The 22323-nt window shown below is 32.3% G+C and overlaps 1 protein-coding gene across 3 annotated transcripts in view; it reads left to right on the forward strand.

Annotated features, from left to right (window-relative positions):
- Positions 1 to 4659: 4659 nt before the first annotated feature.
- LOC147066743 (hemicentin-1-like) overlaps positions 4660 to 22323 on the forward strand; it is a 129725-nt gene continuing 112061 nt past the window's right edge. Inside the window, exon 1 of one of the 3 annotated variants that reach the window (XM_085954368.1) lies at positions 4660 to 4907. The gene's annotated coding sequence lies outside the window, so the exon portion shown is untranslated. The other 2 variants (XM_085954369.1, XM_085954370.1) reach the window with 2 other exon arrangements.

The following is a 22323-nucleotide window of genomic DNA, read 5'->3' on the forward strand; positions in this document are numbered from 1 at the left end:
TTACAGGGCGTATCCGGAAATTTCTACGTAAACAGTTCACCGCAGGACACTTATTCGTGCGCCGGAGTACGTGAAACATGAGTTTGTGTAACATTTAATCAAATGACGAGTTCTTCGTTGAACATTTCACCGTGGAGTATATTTTGTACGTATGCTACAACATATTGAGGCGAATTTTATGAGATGTCTTTACTATGTTAGGTTAGGTTAGGGTTAATCTAATTGGAACAGTACTATTTGCAAACTATCACCGCATTTTGTAAGATACGTACAAATGTATTCCACGGTCAAAGGTTCAACAAAGAACTCGTCATTTGATAAAATGTTATACGAACTCATGTTTCACGTACCTACTGCGGTGCACGAATAAGTGTCCCACGATGAGCTGCATACGTACAACTTACACTTAACCGTTACAGGTAGGTATATCAACTTTGCACTGCCCTCCACACAAATTAATAGTAATATTGTTTTATTGAATACATATTTATTTTAATTTAAAAAAATATGATTTTAAAGATGGGGGGAGCTTTTCGGAATTTTGTACAATTGTAACTGTGTTCCATAGGGTTGGCAGGACCGTATTGAGGCGTGAGATGTAGGACTGCAGCCCGTCGGTGTCTTTCAATATTTTAATATATTATTGCAGATAATTGACTCCACCATCGTTGTTTAGTAACATAAATGGTATGGTCCAATTGCCAAATAATCTTCTGCAACCGTTTCTTACCTAAATTGTATAAAACCATTCCGTAATATTAAGTATTGTCAAAGTCTTGGTGGATAAACTCTTCTAATTCAGTATCGGGCCATTTTCTAAAAAAAATATTGTGGCATTCCAAATATAATATGTTTGACATTTTGTACTTAAGATAAATATGGGCTTGGATGACAGTACCCATGGCCCCCACAAGGGGGCGCTGATAGAGCTCTAGCCTGGGGGGCGGGCTCAGAGGGAGCCCGGCGTGGCGGGTCGACCAGTTAAGTGAGAAAAATACACACCACAAATATAATATACCTTAGTGGTAAAAAAAGTCGCCTGTGGTGCTATTTTCCTTATTGATTATTAACATTTAAAAATATATGAATGCGATATAATTTGATGTGATATGATGATTGATATAATTACAAATGATAATTCGCGTGTAGAATTTTATTTTATAATTATTCTAAGCGTGTTCCCTGAATTATAAAATGGCTTTTTATCCAATTTGGCGAAGGGTTGCATGTTACTTGGTTACCATAAAAGGAGGTCGCGATCAGTGGTTCGTAATAATATGCTGAGTGCCAACAACTCAATAAAAATATACTGGATTTATTTAAAAATCACTAAAAAATACACTGAAAACCCTTAACCAATAAGGAACACTACTGTAAAAAATCACACTGCCCTTAAGGTAGGAGCCCGCCATAGATCCTGGCCTGGGGGCCCGCTTCAGGATGTGGGGCCATGATAGTATCTATAGCCTAAAGTAATATAGTCTTAATTCGGCACTGTATGTGTCATATTAAATCCCATACACAGCAACAGGTATCTTACCTGATTGAATTTGCAGGTTGTTACACCATCGATTGCATCAAATAAAGCGTGAATAGCATCTAAAAAAAAGTCCTAATGCGCCTGTTGCGTGTCGGCAGCGAAAGGGTTAAATGACTTCCGCTCTTTATTTACTATATACCCAGTGTTGAAAACAAAAATCTCACACACAAAATTACCTTGCAATAGTTACGTTTACCCTCTCGCTCCCATAGTACCCAAATGCATTGTGGGAATTATGTCTTGTCCCTGTCTGATTACCTGTGATGTGCCGAGCATTGTTCTCGAAAAATACTCTTCAGTGTCTTTGTTGAAACAACCGAATTTGAATCATTTTGTGAATTGAATTGAATTTCAGAATGTATTATTTTTCTTTGTGAAAATGTGGCATTGGTTTAGATAATTTTTGTTCAAATAGCTAGTTTACAGTACAGTCCAAGTGGAAAATAATACAGTCTTTGAGAACATATTATTTTTATTGATGCCACTGTCCTCGTAACACATTGACGTGCACACTATATTAAAATCTATTAGTGTCATTCTATACCCATATCAATTTCTAATAGGACACCATTACGGGCTCTCCAAGAATCCTTGTCAATCACCAGTCTTCTTGCGTCATGTTCGGAATTGTATTATTCATTAATATTTTATTTTATTGTTTTTAATAATTTTAAGATAATTTTAATATAGTCCGACAAAATATTCGTTAATTTTTTTATTTTCGGTTGGGTTCGACTGTTTTCGGCCAGTACGGGAGAGACTAAGAAGGTAACAGCTCGTATTACACGTATCAAATCGTCAAAGTTACTTTCAATATAAATAATTATTTGTCAACAACAAGATCTTGGCGATAACAAGAAGTCGCTGTAGTCGCGTGCAGAAGATGTGTTGTCATTTTTTGAGAAAACAAATCTGGCGAAATTAGGTTTTTAATTAAATTTAAAACAATTTTATTCTATTCTAAGTAATTCACTTAGAACTCCAATTATTATTTGATGATAATTAACCATAGAAAAAATAATTTAAATAATTTCACCTCTTAATTATTATTATTATGATAGTTGGGTTAATTAATACTGTGTAATTATTGAGTAATAATCGCTTCCCCACCCCATTTAGGGGGTATGATAAAGAAAAGAAAGTACTTATAATATATTATACGGAATAACAAAATCTCTCTGGATCGAAATACGACACATTATAATTTGTTAATCAAGTCTGGAATTGGGATCATAACATAACATTTCAATTGGTTGATGTTGATACCAATCACTTCGCAGACGTCATAATATTATGTACTATATTATTGTAATATAAGCTCTTATTCATAATAAAACTGCGGTGATATATTTCAGCCTACTTATATAAATATGTATAGTGCAGGGTTGGCGAATTTATCGCACGCGTGCCAGAGGTGGCACGTTCGAAAATTTAGTTGGCACGTGAACGATTTACAGATTCATTTTTTTTGCGTATAGTATTTCCGGACTCCTCATTTATATTTTCGTCTTACTGTACACCTTAACATTTTTAACTGGCAACACTGCCATCGACATTATTGTTATTTTTGGTTAAAATGTTTCCTTAAACGATCTCTTTGAAAAATTTGAAAACAGTGAAAAAAATATTCAAAGAATAAATGATATGCCTTACACGGTAGAAGATAGAATCTCAAGAACTCAATTGTAACATTTTCGAAAAAGGTTCGCCAACCTTGCTATACTGAAATAATAATGATTAATTAACCATGACCATGATCATATGCATATCATTAACATATACTTTTATTGAACATATTGTGTTTAAGTTTATCCCATATTTTTCAACACTCGTGAATTGTAGGTACCTTCTAACAGCCACACACAGAAGGTAACCTAGTTTCCAAGGCCATGAATGAAGTGAAACAATCACATACCTACATAATTATATTGTGACCTTACCGGGATCGAACCTGGAACCTCTGGATGAAAGGCCAGCGATTTGTGCGCTGGACTGCCATAGCACTTATTTGTGTATTCCCAGAATATAAGTAGGTATACAGTATGGACGTAATTTAGATACTACTCGTACAAATTCATGTCAGGGGAGAGAGAAGTAAAAATGAGTATATAGCAGTGGCGAAGGGTGGAGGAAGGCAGTTAAGATCCGCCATAAATATTGCACACTAAATTTTGTCAGTCATACGTAGGTATTTGTTTTAATTGGAATACTACAATTTACAGATGGCGTTGGTTAGTTATTAAAATTCAATTAAAGCCTGCGAAACCAAGCCACAATAGATAATATTAAAAGATACTCGACTATCTATAAAATATCTAAAATTATGCAACTGACACATTCATAACTTTGGTGTTTTTAGATAGAATAATATTGTTTTTATCTTTTAAGTATAGTTTGGTTTAGGCAGGGCTTAACGCCCACGGTGGCCGCGCGGCATAAGCGTTGGACTATCACGCCGTGGGTCCCAGGTTCGAATCCTGGGTCTGGCAAGTACACATATTGTTTTTCAATTTGTGTGTGAGTCAGGGTATGGACCTAATAGGTTGAGCAAGTGGCTGACATCCATTTCTCGTAAAAACAAAATCTGTTAATACAAACCTCTACTCTGTAGAGGCCCATATGATCCTATTAGGATCGGACATGGTCAAAAAAAAAAAAAAAATAATAATGAAATTAAAAAAATTAACCAACAATATGTGTAATAGGTATGTACTATTAATCCAACGGAAACAAATAAGTATGAATGAAAAAGTGTCCACAATTATATATTATTATGGTTTAGTTTAGGCAAGGTTTAATTGATTTTTAAAAACTAACCAACATCAATCTGTAAATTATAGTATTAGTTCAATAAAAACAATTAGGTATAACTAGCAAAGATCTTAACAGCTTACCTTCACCCTTCGCTACTGGTATAATACCTACGTTCATTGTGGCCTACGTTCATTGTGGCCATTATAGCGGTTGTAAAATTTTTCATGAAAACCGATGTCTCTTCACATCAAGATTAATATTGATAAGAAAATTAGCCGTCGATTAGTCAAAGTTGTGTTGTATTGTCATTGCGGGAAATCCCCGGTCGGTCGAGTCGGAGCTTTTGCTTTTCTTATAAGGGTGTCAGTAAAGTTTTGGCAGCCGTCGCGTACGGTCGTCTCGACTGACGGTCGATTATCACATTGACGACTACGAAACCGAAAAGTGCGCGAACGACTTTTAATTTACAAAAAGGAACGCATCAATTAGCAGTAATTTATTTATCATTGAGTGATCGTGAAAAGTGAGGCATGAAAAGTTTTTTTATAATTTATTGAGGTAAATTTATTAAAGTGATTGGTGGAAAACTTTTAACGTGGTTTGGTTGCTTTTGGTAAACATGTGTTTTTTTCATTATTAAAGTAGCATTTAAACTTATTTAATAAGTTAATTTTATAATGTTGTTAATAAAATTTTGTTTTACAATACTATTTTTGCGATCCAAAGACATTTTGCAAACACACAAAACTGTTGGTAGGTATTTAAATTTATTTTAAAATGTGTATTAAATGGGTGGTTTTCAATTTAAAAACTATCAGTATTATTAAATAAATAAGTATATACCTAATACCTACAACTTATCAATTAATAACTCACTTTTCTTGTAGGTTTATTTTTGGGAGATTATATAAATGATACAAACCTCTACCCTGTGTAGGCCCATATGATCCTATTAGGATCGGACATGGTCGGAAAAAATAATATATAAAACAAGTACTTAGATAGGTTTGCAGTGTTTGCATGATAAAATAATTGTAAAAAAATAAAATGTAAAAAATAATTTTTATTTACACATGAAATGTACTAATCATTCATGTCTTTTTTTAATGAAAATAATTATCATTTTCTTATACTATCTGGCTTTATTTTAACAATCGTCATAAGTAGGATGTTAACCATATGATTATATTCAATCAAGATAACGGAAAGAGCAGTAGTTGACATTAAATAATTATTAATTAACTTTAACTTGACAAATTAAAAAAAAAAAGCGAAGAGTGACAAATATTCAGACGTGAGTTCCAGTTGTAATAATTGTTCAGTAGGTATTAATATTTAGGCTTTGCAGTAAAAATTATATTTAAAAAATATATATATATTCTTTGATGTAGGAAGTGTCACAAATGTAATATTATTATATTTATTTTGTAAATTTCATTTCGGGACCCCTTTAACTTGTGCCCTATGCCAATGCATATATTGCACCTGCCTAGATACCTATAGCACTGCTAGTTATGTAAATATTTAACTGTATATTATTGAATAATTTTAAAAAAAATGTATAATACATGAATATATTATTATAATGAATCTTATAACATGCCAACATGATTTTTCATTCGAATTCAATCTAAACTATGTATATTCAAATAAAAGCCAAATAAATATCGTAACGCTTCGTATGAGATATTACTATTATAAAATATAATTTAATAATATAGGCAATTTATTTTTAATTCTATCATAGCATTCTGCCACTTGTTAACGGCTCATGTAATCAAAGGTTAGATCCGTCATTAAATCCTAATATAAATAAACAAACGAACTATCTAGATTTGCAATACATTTTAAAGAATTTATAAAATATTTTGCGTGAAGCTCTATTCATATACCAATAGCATGCAATCAAAATGTATGCATAATATGAAAACTCAACATTAACCTTTACCTAAGTACCTACCTATAATATTTTTATAAATATTACCTATGTAGATATTTTTGTTTATTTTTATCAATGCAACATTGTAATTCTAACAATAATTATAAATGTTATGAATGAATGCACTAAGTAGGTATACCTATATTTAAAATGATATTACAAGAAATTGCATCTATATTAATAGTTCGAATAGGTACTAATCAAAAATATGCGAAATATATTCTAATTTCTTCCTTGCAATACAGTGTGATTCCAGGATACCTACATCGAATCATTAAACCTGGATGTTATTTTCAAACCTCCGATCAAAATAGTATAAACATACCACATTAGCGTGCAGTTCGATAGTTTTGACGGATATATTATGACGTAGTTAAAGCAACGCCGAGCGAAATAAAACGATGCAAAAGGCTTCATTAGAAGTTGGAAATAATAATGGCAACAAGAATAAAATTTAGCCTAGGTATGTAATTCGTGCGCAGGAGAAAAATTCGCAATCTGCGCAACTTCAAGGTTAAGTTGTTCTACTATAATAAAAGGGCGAATAGTTAACATACATGCAGGAATGTTTGTTCAACAATAATTATCCATGCCTACTTCCTACATTTCAAAACGAAACAAAATACTATTATAAGACGATATATTATACTTAATGAGATTGGTACATAATATACACAACGTTGCCAATTTAACATTTTTCTTGCCAGATCTAGCATTATTCGATAAGAATCTAACTTGCAAAAAACGCATATGGCTTGAGGCGTTTTTACTAGCATTTTTTATCCCTCCAACAGCTTTAAATGTGCTAAAAATACGCTAGATATTTAGTTTATTTATTTTCATGCAATACAAATTTATGACAATCAGATACATACTTAATGCAGTTAGGTCGGTAGGTACTAATTTTAGTAGCATAAGAAATAAAACAACATAATTTACCACGTTGAAACAATAGGAGCATTTATAGTCTTAGTAAGATCATATAATTTAATGTGTGCTTAGGTATGTTACAAATGGCCCCCACATCCTGAATCGGGCCCCCAGGGTAGGAACTTTGGCGGGCCCCCTATCTATCGCTAAGGATAAAGGCAGTGTGACGCTCTACGGTAGCGTTTTCCAAATGGCGTAGGTACGCGGTAAAATTGATGTGTAGGTACCTACCTATGTTTTAATATATCCATTTAAATTATGGAGTTGTTGAGTATTGATACGCAATTAAAAGTTGTATCGTACAACCACATAATTTAAAATAATAATATTATTGAAAGAAAATAGGCCCACAGGCGACTTTTTTTTTTACTAGTGAAGTAAATTTGTGATCTGTGTTTATCTTATTTATCTGGTCGTCTCGCCTCGCCGGGCCCCTCCTGAGCCCGGGCCCTTGTTTTCGTACCCCATCTGGCATATTTTTATCAACTACAGTTGGTAACTCTGAATATACATAATAAAATATACTATATTTTCATTGTTAATATGGAAAACATGGTATGGGAAATAATAAACGTTTTTATATTACTATGTAAGTTTTTTCTAATAGATTGGTACATTTAAAATTGCGTTTACTTTTGAGGAAAATAAACGATTATGTATTCAGTTGTGTAGAGTTATTATTTCACTGTCTGGAAATATTGACACAAGAGCCAAAATTTTCTGGACTATTGACAAACGGCCAAAAATAACTGTCTCTAACTCATTATCACTAACCAAACTAAAGAATTAATTTCATTCACTTTTTAGTGGTAAACTGTTTTAGTGGTAAGCTTCCAAGGCTCTATGTTAGTCAAAATTATTCGTAATTTAGTCGGCGACGCAATAATGTATGACAGTAAACAATGTACATCCGTAACATGGGTTCTTAAGTCGTGGTGTTTTGTTTACTAAACTTTTGTTTTATAACGTTATTTTTGTGTATAATATTTTATTCAAATGCTTTGTTTTTCGGGTGCAAGTGTATGTTTTTTTTTAAGTTAGGTTTATATTCATAACCAAATGAATATACAACTCGCAATACGCACATTCTAACATTCCAATGGTACTCGGAACCAACAAGTGGTGTACTTTCGCATACAATTATTTAAGATAATGAGTTTAATTTTAATTTGATAGTATTAATACGAATAAAGACGATTTCCGCAATATATTTTTTGATATTTCGGCGCAAACTTATGATATTTCGTACGACATGGTTTTTATAAAATCTTTGAAAATCGGATAAATACTTACCTAAACGAAAATATCAACTGTCAAATGAATCATGTTTTAAATTGTAATGGATTTAAGTTTTTGTCGTTTTTGCGACCCGGGTTTCGCCTTTCGGCATCTTCAGGCACTATGTACAATACTCACCAAAAGGTAAATACACATTGACAATGAATACAATTAATTGTAACTTATATAACAAATTAATACAATAAAGTAGGTAAAAACTTTGTCACCTCCCTATTAAGTCAAAGATCTCAATAAAAATATAACCAACAAATTATGAATAGTTGAAGTGTTCGTAAAAAATCCCTATCACTACTAATACAATCAATATGTGTATACTTCGTCAAGACCCTAAGAATAGATCATTAGGCTATACCTCAGTTGCGGTATGGTCTAAAAAGATCGTGGCTAGGCGATGCGCGGATTGTGCAAATGACGCGTGCCGGACGAAATATAATTTGTCATTATGAGAGATGATGATCAAGATGGTATAAAATCGTCAATACTACGAATTTAAGGGAATTAACTAATGGGATATTTCAATAATACTTATAAGTCTTTAAAAAGTTATATTAGTTAAACAAAACATTCTTACATGCTAATACTTCTATTTTTTTATTTTTTTTATTTATAACAAATCCAAAAAATAAGCACACATACATACCCAAATTCACACACTATATATATTTACAGTCGAGCTTGATTATTACGAGGAAGATGGGACCGACTGAATTCGCTCGTAATAAAGGTTACTAGTTATATCAGAGAATAGGTATTTTTAAAAGAGCGGTCACACAACACAAAAAGTCACAATTCAAACAAAAATACACAATTAGATTTTTTACCCGAAACGAGCATGGCATTCATAAACTACAAAAGAAGTTGTTTATTGTAATGAACGCTGGTAGGTACCTAGTGACTTCACAAACCTTGGATTTTTTACATGCAATTTCAACCATACGCGTGTATACTTTTTCAATATTGTCGGCGAAAACATCAATTAGGTAGGTAGGTACTTAGACACTTAACTAGTGTCATAAACGTAATCCGATTCCGGCGTCATCCTGTCCGGTCGGATTTTATTGCTTAGGGTCGAAATGTTTTTAAACGATTGACACATTAACAGTTTTAAGAAAATTTTTGACCATATACCTATTAGCTCAGTATAACCGATAAGTAGCTCGTTATAAAAGTTAAAAGTACAAATGTATGGAGAAAATCATAAACTAAAATGTCAACGAATGTTTCCTCGTTACATCCGAGATCTGGCTATATCCGTGATCGTAATAACGGAGTGCGACTGTACATATATATTTGCATTAAACGTGTATATGAGAAAAGTGACACAAACTATCTATTGCATTTTTTAAAGTTTTAATGAAGTTTCGTATTAAAGTTATACCATTGCCATCTTATTCTGAGTTACGAGTACCATGACGTAATTGCAGCTTATAATTTGACAGCGGTAGTGATTCGCATATATATATATATATATGATATAAAGAAAAACTTGCGAACTTGGTGCGTCGGGTGTGTTTCCAAAATAACTCCCCCACCACAGCGCCCCCGCAAAACCGATTTAGACGTGCGTTAGACGCGAATTAGCCGATGACTAAAATGATATCGATTCTCTGCTGGATGAAGGCCTTCTAGAGTTGTATCTGACAGATCAACTCACCAATAATTAAACTGCCATTACACATTCTGTCATTAACGTTCTTTTTTTCCCACGGATCATATTTTATTTACGATCCATATCAGTTTGTTTTTGTGGTTTTTAAATACCACCAAATGGATGGGTAGTTAAGTACCTATCATGGGAAAGTTATTTTCAGTTGACAGCTGTATAATAAGTATCGTGAAAGTTGTATTATTCTTTCGTTTGATGAATGGAAACGTTAAAGGAAAATATCTAATAGATTGTCAATTAAAATCTTCCCATTGTATAGTTTTAGAACTAGGTAATATTTAGAACAATTTATTAATTGTCGTTTTAGATTAATATACCTACCTATCCTAATCTATAATGCAAACCATTATACTTTTTAGTCGTAAGTCAACTGATTATTATCGAAGTTTTAAAGTTGCCCAAAAACAAATTAATATACCCAACATTAAAAAGATTCACAAATTCAAACTAATGGTGTGTTCGAGATGTAGATATAATGGATGAAGAGAGGGGAGAGTCGAGCGAGACAAACCAATACGATTTAAACTCCGTCGAAGAGGATGATGAAGAAAAACGGGGCAAGGACGCAACTCTGTCTGACTCCGGTCGTATCCCTGAACCATCATTATACTCGTAGCTTGCGGGGTTCTAATCCTACGACCGCCCCAAATTCACAGTACCAAAATAATTTGTTGTTTTTTTTAATCTATATTGAATGTTATATAATTTGTCGTGTATTATAGGGATTGCAATACTGGTATTTCAAAACCGGTATTCAATTATCTAACGATACCGAAATACCAGTTTCAAAAATCCAAAATACCAGTATTTTCAGTATTAAGAATGCATACACGAGTATGTTTTCCAAAAATGAATTTAATGTTTTCTTTCATTACTTACTACTATTTTGTATATTAAATTTAGTCTGTAAGTTTTAATGCTGCCAAACGCAAATATATTGACTGAAACCAACAAAATTTAAATAACATTAAAAAAAAATCTCTCAAATATACTAAATATATATATATAGAATTGCCGCGATGAATTAACATACAACCTAACTTAACATACAACCTAACCTAACTAACCTAACCAAACGAAATATTATAAAAAGAAAACATTCGTGGCAAATATTTCCAATTATTCTATAACTATTGATCCAACTTTAATAGTACTTTAATTTAACAAACGTTGAATTTTAGAGAGATTTTTCTGTGTCCGGGTTTATAGTATTTGTAAAAAATAGCAGTTTTACAATATACATATTAACAAAGGTCAACATAATAAATGTAGGTAGGTACTTTGGCTAGGTTGCTATAAAATAGTGTTTTGAATAGATTTTAATATTTATATGTATTGATAGGTACTTCTTTGTTTCTATAATATGCTTTGAAGAATACCGGTATTGATATATTCGTTCGGTATTGCAATCCCTAGTCGTGTAGTTGTTTTTTGTTCTTTATGAATAACGATTTAATTGTAACTCTCATTAATGGACATAATTTAAAAAAATAATATAAATAATTATACTAATATCTAAATGTAGACTGTAATCTTAAATACTTTTTCAGAATAGTTTTGCAATATTCTGTCAGGTCGGTCATACACACAAGATCTTCATATTGACAAAATAAGGCTATGCGAATACCACCATACTAATGTGCACTAAGTGTAAATATTATTATGTGGATAATTATACAACTCCATTAAATGCTTAACGGCAAAAAACAAACTTTAAAAAAATATATTATGTAAGTCAGATAAAAAATATTAGTGCGACAGATGTCGGACGGTTGGCGAAGTAGCTCAACCGAAACGCAAGGGTCGTGGGTTCGATTCCCGCCTCGGTAGGTACTGCAGGAGCGAATAACACCTGTTCATGAATTGAATTATATTCAAGTGAGCGCGTATTGCTTCATTATTGGTAAACATTAAAACAGGAAATTGGTATCTACTTCTACTCAAAGGCTAAACAGTGAAAGATCCGATATGGATTCTACACAATTACTATTAAAAGTACTTTAATACACTGTTAGTGGTAGTCGCCAAAAAGTATAAAATCAAATTATGTTGTCATTACACAAAGGCGTCACGTGGCGATATTTATTAAATATTTCTGAATAATAATAATATTTTGGTTAATTTTCAAATGTTGATTTAACTCTTACATCAGTGCATCTATTATATTCACAAGACTGCTGTAGGCCGCTATCGGCAGCTATCGCGGATATTTTTTTTTATATTTTTGTATCGAAGAATTAGCACTTATTGCAACAATTACAATAAGTTTGTTGTAATTTTTACAATAAGTGCTATGTTTTAACAGCACCTTGGCTGTGTTACATTTTAGAGTGACATAGACAGTTTTTACTGTTTAGACGGCTAACTTATTGTAATTGTTACAATAAGTGTTAATACTTCGATACAAAAAATGAAAAACTATCCTCGATAGCTGCCGATAGCGGCCTATATAGAAGTCTTGTGTATATAATAGATGCGCTGGTTGTAAAATAGGTATCCTACTATTCATAATATAATTATTTTGAATTCTAATAGATTTATATTTTGTACTATTCCATTTGAGTTGTTTTTGCGACCCGGGTTTCGCCTTTTGGCATCTTCAGGCACCATGTGCACTCACCAAAAGGTAACACACACTGACAACGAACACAGTTAATTCTAAGTTATATAATAAATTAATGCAATAGAGTAGATACAAACTTTATCACTTACTCTGTACTATTCCATTTAAATGGAATAGTACAGAGCTTGAATTCATTAGAATTTAGATTCAAATTCCATCAAGTACCTTCGGTCGAAAGTATTAACTTACCTATTAAGTCAAGAATCACAATAAAAAATATAACAAACAAATTAGGAATATTTGAAGTGTTTGTAAAAAATCCCTAGCACTAATAGTACAATCAATAGGCGTATGCATCGTCAAAACCCTAATAATAGATCATTAGATCATAATCAATTACACTAATTCTATTACTATATTCAAGAGGTGTAAAATCTTCAATACTGGGAAAACAATGGCAACGTATTAGGACTTTGATGGAGTTAACTAATGAATGAGATGTATCAATAATAATATTAATATTTTAATTATAACTATTTTGAATTATGAGTAATTAAAGAATGAGAGAGTGTTAAAAATTATGTATCTTCAATAAAAAATGTTACATTCATATATCTGGCACCTTATTCTTTGTTTATACTTAATTGAAATATTGGAAAGATACTGTTGGCAATTGCGTATTCAAACTTAAATTTTAAGAGATCTCGATACCGTCTAGGAATCCAAGTTGTTAGTGTTGATAGACGTTGTTGATTTTATAGACCTTGATTTTTAAAAAAAATCAAGAGATGGCCGTCAATAATAACGGAATTACAAACAATAACTCAGATGCATAGTTAATTATATCAATAGCTTGATTGATAAAGCTCGCTAGCAGAATTACGATGGATGTGGGCTTATGTTGTACCATTTGGTACAAAAGAAAAACTAGTATTTTTCGTTTATTTCTGAGATTCTTCCAAATTATGTATATTAAGTATGTATATTATAAAAATAATGAAATTGCACAAAATTTCAAAATATTTATTTGTAACCCTTTAAATACTAAACAACGATACGTAGCTATAAATTCTAACAATGATCGTTGTTTGAACAGCACTCGAAATGGTAAATTATTTCGGGAATCTCTTACTGCCCCATTATCAAACCAGTTGTATTTTGTTTGTTTTGCACATTTTATTACCTTTTTAAATATTATTTCGATATCGCATAATCAATAATGGGTAGGGTTTAAAATGTGTAAATAATATGTACCATAACTCTAAATGGTATCATTTCTCACTGCGAATTTGAAAAACATCATAACAGCTACGGGGTTAAGCCGATTGCGATTTTAATATATGGTCTTGATATCATCAACATCACTGCTTTGTCAACCATTGTTTGCAAAAGATGCAAAAGTTTATGAAGGCTATTTGTTAGAATGTCTGCTACTGCAGCTGTAGATCATGGATGCCAATCATGCGTCTGTCAAATGTATATTTATTTTCTTTTTTTTTTCTTCTTTCTTTCGACCATGTCCGATCCTAATAGGATCATACGGGCCTCATCATACAGGGTGGAGGTTTGCATTAACAGATTTACTTTTTACGAGAAATGGATGTGAGCCACTTACTCAACCTATCAGGTCCATACTCTGACTGATACATTGAAAAACAATATGTGTACTTGTCAGACCCGGGATTCGAACCTGGGACCCACGATGCAATAGGCTGACGCTTAAGCCGCGCAACCATCGAGGGAGTAGTATATTATATATATGTATCAATATGTGTTTGGATCTAGAGTCTGTATTCTATAAACTGGCTTACACGTCACACGGAAAGCATTGTGCCATCGCGTTCAACTGTTCAAGTTTTCAATGGGAGAGAACGACATGGATGGTGAAGCAGGGGGGAAACTGGCACGCCAGCTCATAGAAGACAGATTCTAGTGAATAAGTAACCACCATTTTGGGCAGGGGTCGAAATGGAAATGTTTACGAACCGGAGCGCTCGACAATTTTCTATAGGTATTTACATAGTAGTTATCAAATTTTATGTGTATTTTATAAAAATATGTGTGTTAGATTTTCTATTATATGGCCTATCAAGCTCAGACGGTTAAAATATTTTTTCCATGAGACTGAGCGATAATTTTACCAATAGCGCTCCGGTCCATTTCGAGCCCTGATTTTGGGTTTAAAAATCTGCTAAGAAATCTCGTCGGGAGGCAGCTATTACTCTCACCTAATTGTTACCTGATTGATGAGACAGCGATGATGGCGATGATCAATATTATTTTTCTTAATTGTTTCCCGTTGAGTAGGTACAATACTAAACCTTAAAAATGTAGAGACTTTGTAAAAGTAGACGCCGCCGACCCATTGAAAGCTCCGAAAATTGAATCGAAACCAATTGAAAGAAAACTGTTGACGAAACTTTTAAATCTTAACGACTAGACGATTTATAGTGTGACCTTATTCCACATATTTCAGCAACATCTATCAGTGCATTCGAACCACTGCCGGCTTTCAGCATTGACCGCAACTCGCGCTCGGTTGTGCCGGCTTACTATCGTGAATTATATTGCCGCGACCTATATTTAGATCGCCGGTCATAACTGGCGGTGCGTTTTCCATGCTTGTTATCCAATAATATATCGTTATAATTTTCTCAAAAGTCACGTGTGAATTTTTCTCAACTTTTAAAATTATTCCAGAAATAATAATCCTAATTAAATTGTTATTACAATATCAGTCAAATTAAATGATCAAATTGTAATAATATTGTAATAGTATTTATAAAATACGATGATAGTTCTCAATGTGCAAAGTAGCGATATGTAATAATTTATTACAATCGATTGGTTCCGGTTTCACATAGAGAATTCTTATACATATTGTAATATTATTTTTTAAATGGTCCTAACGTCTCTGTTTTCATTTACCTACCCAAATTGCAGCAAATATATTTGTTATTAAAATTAAAATATTTTGAGTGTCGTCTAACCAAGGATTAGACGATATACCTACAAATCAGCTTAGGTTTTAAGGCATATCCCAACATACTGATTAATATGATTATTTTCATTGATTTAATTTAATAAAATGAAAATGATATTTTCAACTGCAATGAAAATGTCCCTTTGTGGTGCAGTTTTAGATAAAAATGGATTATTACGATAAAAATTTGCGTTTTATTTAATTTAATTAATAATATAATGCATTTCCATCATGAATTGACAGTTAGCACAATAAAAGAAATGATTATTTTTGCTTGGAACTACAAATACCATTTATAATATATTTTCAATTTTATATATATAAGACCATGTCCGATCCTAATAGGATCATAATATGGGCCTCCACAGAATACGGTTTGTATTAACAGATTTTGTTTTTACGATAAATGTATGTCAGCCACTTGCTCAACCTATTAGGTCCATACCCTGACTCACACATAAATTGAAAAACAATATGTGTACTTGCCAGACCCAGGATTCGAACCTGATACACACGGCGTTATAGTCCAACGCTTAAGCCGCGCGGCCACCGTGGGTGTTTTACAGATTTATATTTACGTTATCAATTTTATCATAATAATATTTGTTTACTTATCCTATATTCTCTGTCTAAAACTTCAATCGTACTTATAATTTTCCTGAGATTTTTCCTAATCGTAGATAATGTCACATTATTTCTGGTATTTCGAGATTACTAATTACTCTTATTGGTTAAGTATCTAATAATAATCATTATGTAAATCGTACAAAAGTAAGAAATAGACTTGACTAGATAAATAATTAATAGTTATATTTATTTATAAACTGTCGGTTAAAACTTTGACAGTTTTAACGTACATATTATCGTAAAGTTTTGCCAGATCTTCCGGAAAATTATTTGTTGACGTTTCTTACAAGAGTAAGTTGCACCCGCGTGTTTAGTTTTGCGTTGAACACAAATAAAATAATATATTTATGTTATTTGATTCACATCATTACGATTTTTTGTAGCGAATGGATTCGCGATGATGCGGACAGTGTATCCCAAAAATAACTGTCCTATAAAATTCACGACAGAGGCAGAAATAATCTTGTGTTTGAAACGTGAAATGAAACTAAGAAAATTATTTCAAACGGGTCTGCTTTTGCAATTCGTTTGGGTATATGAAATCATCATTATTATTTCTAGCCAAGGCGGATCGGTCCACGATCGCAATTAATTCGCAGAAGGAGAGCTATGAACACGTTCCCGGCGGTGACGATGACTTTAAAAATAATATTATAATAGTAACCTGTATTCTTAACACAGATTTTTGTTGGGAATTGTTTCAGATTTTTTAAAACAAAAAGTCTAGTAGGTACCTATGCGTTTAGATACCTATCTATATTCTTATAACAAAGTAGGTAAATAAATATCTTTGTGTTATTTTTATCACTTTCGTATATTATTATCATTATCAAGAAAGATCATATGAGTGGTTCACAAGCATAGTGAACCAAGTCCATTCTAGTTATTTTTCAGTAAGCTAGTTTCAAACATAATATTTGAGTATGTCTAATTCTGTAAGGGTATGATTGCAATATTCTGAAGTGTTATTTTGAGTCCATTTAAGTTATTATGTAAGGGAAATAATACCCTTACAGAATAATAAATAGGTACTCAAATATTATGTTTGGACCCACCTTACTCAAAAATAACCAGAATGGACTTGGTTCATTATGCTTGTGAACCACTCATATTTTTTTTCCGACCATGTCCGATCCTGATAGGATCATATGGGCCTCCACAGAGTGGAGGTTTGTATTGACAGATTTTGTTTTTTTACGAGAAATGGATGTCAGCCACTTGCTCAACCTAGTAGGTCCATACCCTGACACACACAAATTGAAAAACAATATGTGTACTTGCCAGACCCAGGATTCGAACCTGAGACCCACGGCTTTATAGTCCAACGCTTATGCCGCGCGGCCACCGTGTCCACACATATTTATGTGTGGAAACTCATTTAAAACTGAAAAATATAATATTATTACTTATAGACAATTGCATGACAATTAAATGACAATTAAGTGACAAGTCATCAAAATATAATATGTACCTACAAAGCGTTATATTCTAATCATTTTTTTCAATTTTCCTTCCATTCTACTATATTATCTTATTACATTAGAAAATACATATTCATAAGAACCTCAGAATCATTGTACCTACATATTAGAAAAAAAATGCACTGATTGGGACTTGAACTTACATCTTTCACTTTTTGGGTGAGTGCTGTAGCATTTAATCTATTGGTCCGGTTATGATTCCTGCGAATTATTTATCACTGAGGCACTTTAACTTTAATAAGTATTCTAATGGATTTAAGTTTTGTACTATTCGATTTGAGTCGTTTTTTTGCGACCCGGGTTTCGGGTGATAGTATTCGTTGTCAGTGTTTATTTGCATTTTTATGAGTGTGCACAGTGCCTGAAGATGCCGAAAGCTGAAATCCGGGTCGCAAAAAACGACTCAAATGGAATAGAACAACACTTAAATCCATTGGAATTTAAATTCAAATTCCATCAAGTAGCTTCGGTCGATAGTATTAATATTTTAATATGTATGTTTCTAAGGTTTTTTTAAAATTACATATTATTTTCTATATTAACATTCTTAAAATATAGAAAACAGATTATTTAGGCTAAGCTCGTAAAGATACTCCAAATTCTTCATTTTTGATCTTCGCATAGCACTCCGGCCCCTAATAATAATTTCATTAATTAATTGGAATAAACTAAAGCTTTTTTAAAAGCAGATTGAAACCGCTTACTTTACTTGAGTTGCATCAGATTATAAAAATATTGTGTATTGAGTAATTTTATCTGTCCAGAATAGATATTTTGCCAATACGCTTGACCACTGATTTTGGTATATCTTCTATATTTATAAATGAGATGCTGGAGATTGAAAGAATACATGTCCACTAGTATATTACATGTAAACTATACGTAAAACATTTCACCGTTGCACAGTTTGCCATGATCTTTCTATACGGTCTCCAATTTTATTAGATTCAATATGAACATTCATTCAATTTTCATAGCTGATTTTGGCAAAATTCATGGATTCAAGTATGAAAACATAACCTAACCTAACAAATAATCCAGTATATCGGTTTTTTTCAAAATTTGTTTACTGCTGGTTTCCTGTAAAGTGTAAACCGACAAGAACCGTGTTTTATTTAGACATGAATTTTATGTCAGTACTATACGACTCAAAGAGGTTGGATGATCTTTAATATACGGCTATATTTTTCCGATACAGCATTTCACGGTGAAGTGCAGTGACGTTCCTAGACGTCATAGGTAATGCCGCCCAATTTTTGTATACAGTATTTTTTTTCATCTGTACACGTGTCGTTTCTGGTAACCATGGACGTCGAAAGGCGACGGAAATAAACTAGACATCGCAAACCCGAACCAAAATACAGTCTCGTTAAATCTTTTATGTTAATGAATACATTTTGTTTCCAACCAGTGAGCTGCATTTTTAATGGAAATATATTTTCGTTATTACTAAGTTTATGTAGCTATTTCTATATATATATCAAATGATTCTCCTCGATTTGCCGCCCTTCAAGTAACTGCCGCCCCAAAGCGGCGCTCAATCTGCTTACCCGGGGACATTACTGGTGAATTGTAATACGGCGAACTGCATACGTACAAGTTTCCGGACACGACACCAGTGACCAAGCTCGACTGTAAATTTTACTATACAGTTATACCTACTAATTTATTCCCCAGCAACAATTGCATACATTTAATTAAATTCATATTATCAAAGAAATGAAATCTTATCTTTGAACATATTGCCAATTATACGATCAATGAATCTGTGTTAAATGTACAAAATAATGGTGAAATAATTCAATATATTATGAGTAGGGCCCGGATTTGTATGCAATAAAAAACATGGTTATATGCATGCACGTATGCACTTAAAATCAATAAAATATGCACTAAAACCGACGAAATATGCAGTTAAAAATTGTCATTTTTTTTGGGAAAAAATTGTAAATACCCACTTCACCCATAGTGACAAAAAATCGAATAACTAGTTAATAATTTTTCAACATAATACGATATCAGAAAAAAAACAAACAAATAATACCTATAAAGTTAATCAATTACAATTTTCAAAATAGTTTTTTCACAAGTACCTACAAATAATTGAATAATAAATGCAATGGGGTTTCGTCTCATAATTTATGAGACGAAACCCCATATGGAAAAGATTTGCCTTCCCCGATCTATATTGAATTTGATGTAAGTTATTTATGCCAGAAGAAAGTTCTCATCTTATAGATACCCTCAAAAAGTGGACGAAATTGCATAATACTATTCAGAAGAATTCCGTATAGAAAAGGTTTTCAGAGGGATGAAAATACTTTCATTGATTTCATTGAAATGTAAATAAGATAAACGGTTAAAATTCGGACATACAGTTACCCTTTCTTCTCATAAGTGCTGGGTATAGTATAAAAATATACTATTCTTCCGTGTATCGATAACACAATATATAAAATGACCCCAAAGCTGTCGTAACTACCAGTTCAACGTTTTATCAATACTGTATAGAATGTAGATAGACTGTCGAATAAAAAGAGGTTGGTAGATAGCAGTAATACCTATGTTATTTTATATTATTAAATAATTTTATGGTTTTGTAGGTATGGTACTTTGAAAGAAGTGTATGAAAAATCCTCCCTCTTACGATGAATATTTTAGGTAAGTTTTTTTATTGAAGATAATAATATGAATATAAATTAATTGACGGGAAACAGTCGATCGCAACACTTATAAAATTAGAATAAAAATCGAAACAATAATGAATCCGTATAGTTAAGGATATCAATACCGAAATACCGGTTTTAAAAATCCAAAATACTGGAAATTTCGGTATTGAGAAAGCACACTCGTTTACGTTTTTGAAAATGAATCAGAAGTTATGTGCTGCTAAAATGCAAATATATTGAGTGAATCCAACAGAGGTGAAAAAATAATAAAACAAATTTCATCAAATATATTTATATAAGTAATTGTCGCGATGAATTATCATAATATTATTTTGAAATAGAAAACATCTGTGACAAAAATGTTCAATTATTCTATAATTATTATTGATGATTGTACAAGCGTTGAATTTAAGAAGCTTTTCTTGCAGCCGGACTTATTTGCACTTGATGAACTTTTGAGGGCTTTAGTTAAAATTATCAATATATTCAAATTATTTGTAAAAAATCACTAGTTCTACAATAATTATGATCATATTTATAACATATTTTTAAATGTCAATATAATAAATGTAGGTAAGTATATAGGTTTTTGCTATAAAATGTATTTTTTAAAAGATTTTAATAGCTATATTTATTGATAAGCACCTATTTCTGTTTTTATGTTTAAGAAATACTGGTATTCAATAAGAAATACCTAAAAACCGGTATTGACATTTTCATTCGGTATTGCAATCCCTAGTTAAGAGCCATTCCTCGTAAAAGGATTTATTAAAATTATTGTTTCTACTGTACGGACATCGAAGGCCTATATAATTAATATACCTACTTCCGCCTTGTAGCGATAAATACATATTTTTAATTGTTACATACTTACATGGATAATAATTATAGGTAATATACCTATATACTATTATGTTATTCTTTCCCCCCTTTCCTCTATTTATATTGAATACCTGTCAAGAATACTATATTTTTAACCTTTTGGAAATAAAATTAAGCAGAAATTTGTTATTTTCAGAGAATGGTTGTTTCTCAATTATATTATTGTTGACTCCCAATATCAGTTCTCAAATAAAATGAAAACTGAAAATGAAAACTCGATTCTTGTTGGTTTGCAGGAAGCCAGCGGCATACAAATTTTGAAAATATCCGATATACTGGATTATTAATTGTTAAAGTATGTAAGTAATTATTGAGTGTAAACACCCACGACGGCCGCTCGGCTTAAGCGTTGGCCTTTGGCGTCATGGGTCGAATCCTGGGTCTGGCAAGTACACATATTCTTTTTCAATTTGTGTATGAGCCAGAGTATGAACCTACTAGGTTGAGCAAATGGCTGATATCCATTTCTCGTAAAAAAACAAAATCTGTTAATACAAACCATCACTATGTGGAGGCCCATAATTATGATCCTATTAGGATCGGACATGGTCGGATTTAATTGTTAGGTTAGGTTAGGTTAAGTTTTCATTCTTGAATTCATGAATTTTGCCAAAATCGGTTATGAAAATTAGCGCTGTTCCCGCCTGGCTTCCTGTAAACCGACTTGTACCGAAAACTCATTCGCAAGCTGCCATCAAAAATCCATTTACCTATATTATGGTCGGTTGACGAACTCAAATCAAAATATTGACATTTTTTCTCTTGATGAGGTTGAAGACCAGAGAGAAAGTCTTGCTTCGCGAGAATTTTATAAAACGCGGAAAATGATTATTGCACAGGCATTCCGAAATTGTTTCAGTCGAGTTCTATTTTGGCATGTGACACTTGGCACGACCACCTGTTGTCCGTTCGCCATTAACCCGTATGTGTGTGAGATCGGTAAAAGCGCGTGCGATTTTACCGACCCGTAATTATGCGCCTATTATGTAC

The sequence above is a fragment of the Rhyacophila brunnea genome, unplaced genomic scaffold, assembly GCF_057557595.1.
Source record: "Rhyacophila brunnea isolate RB1 unplaced genomic scaffold, BYU_Rbru_1.0 scaffold_4, whole genome shotgun sequence".
NCBI classification, from domain to species: Eukaryota; Metazoa; Arthropoda; class Insecta; order Trichoptera; family Rhyacophilidae; genus Rhyacophila; species Rhyacophila brunnea.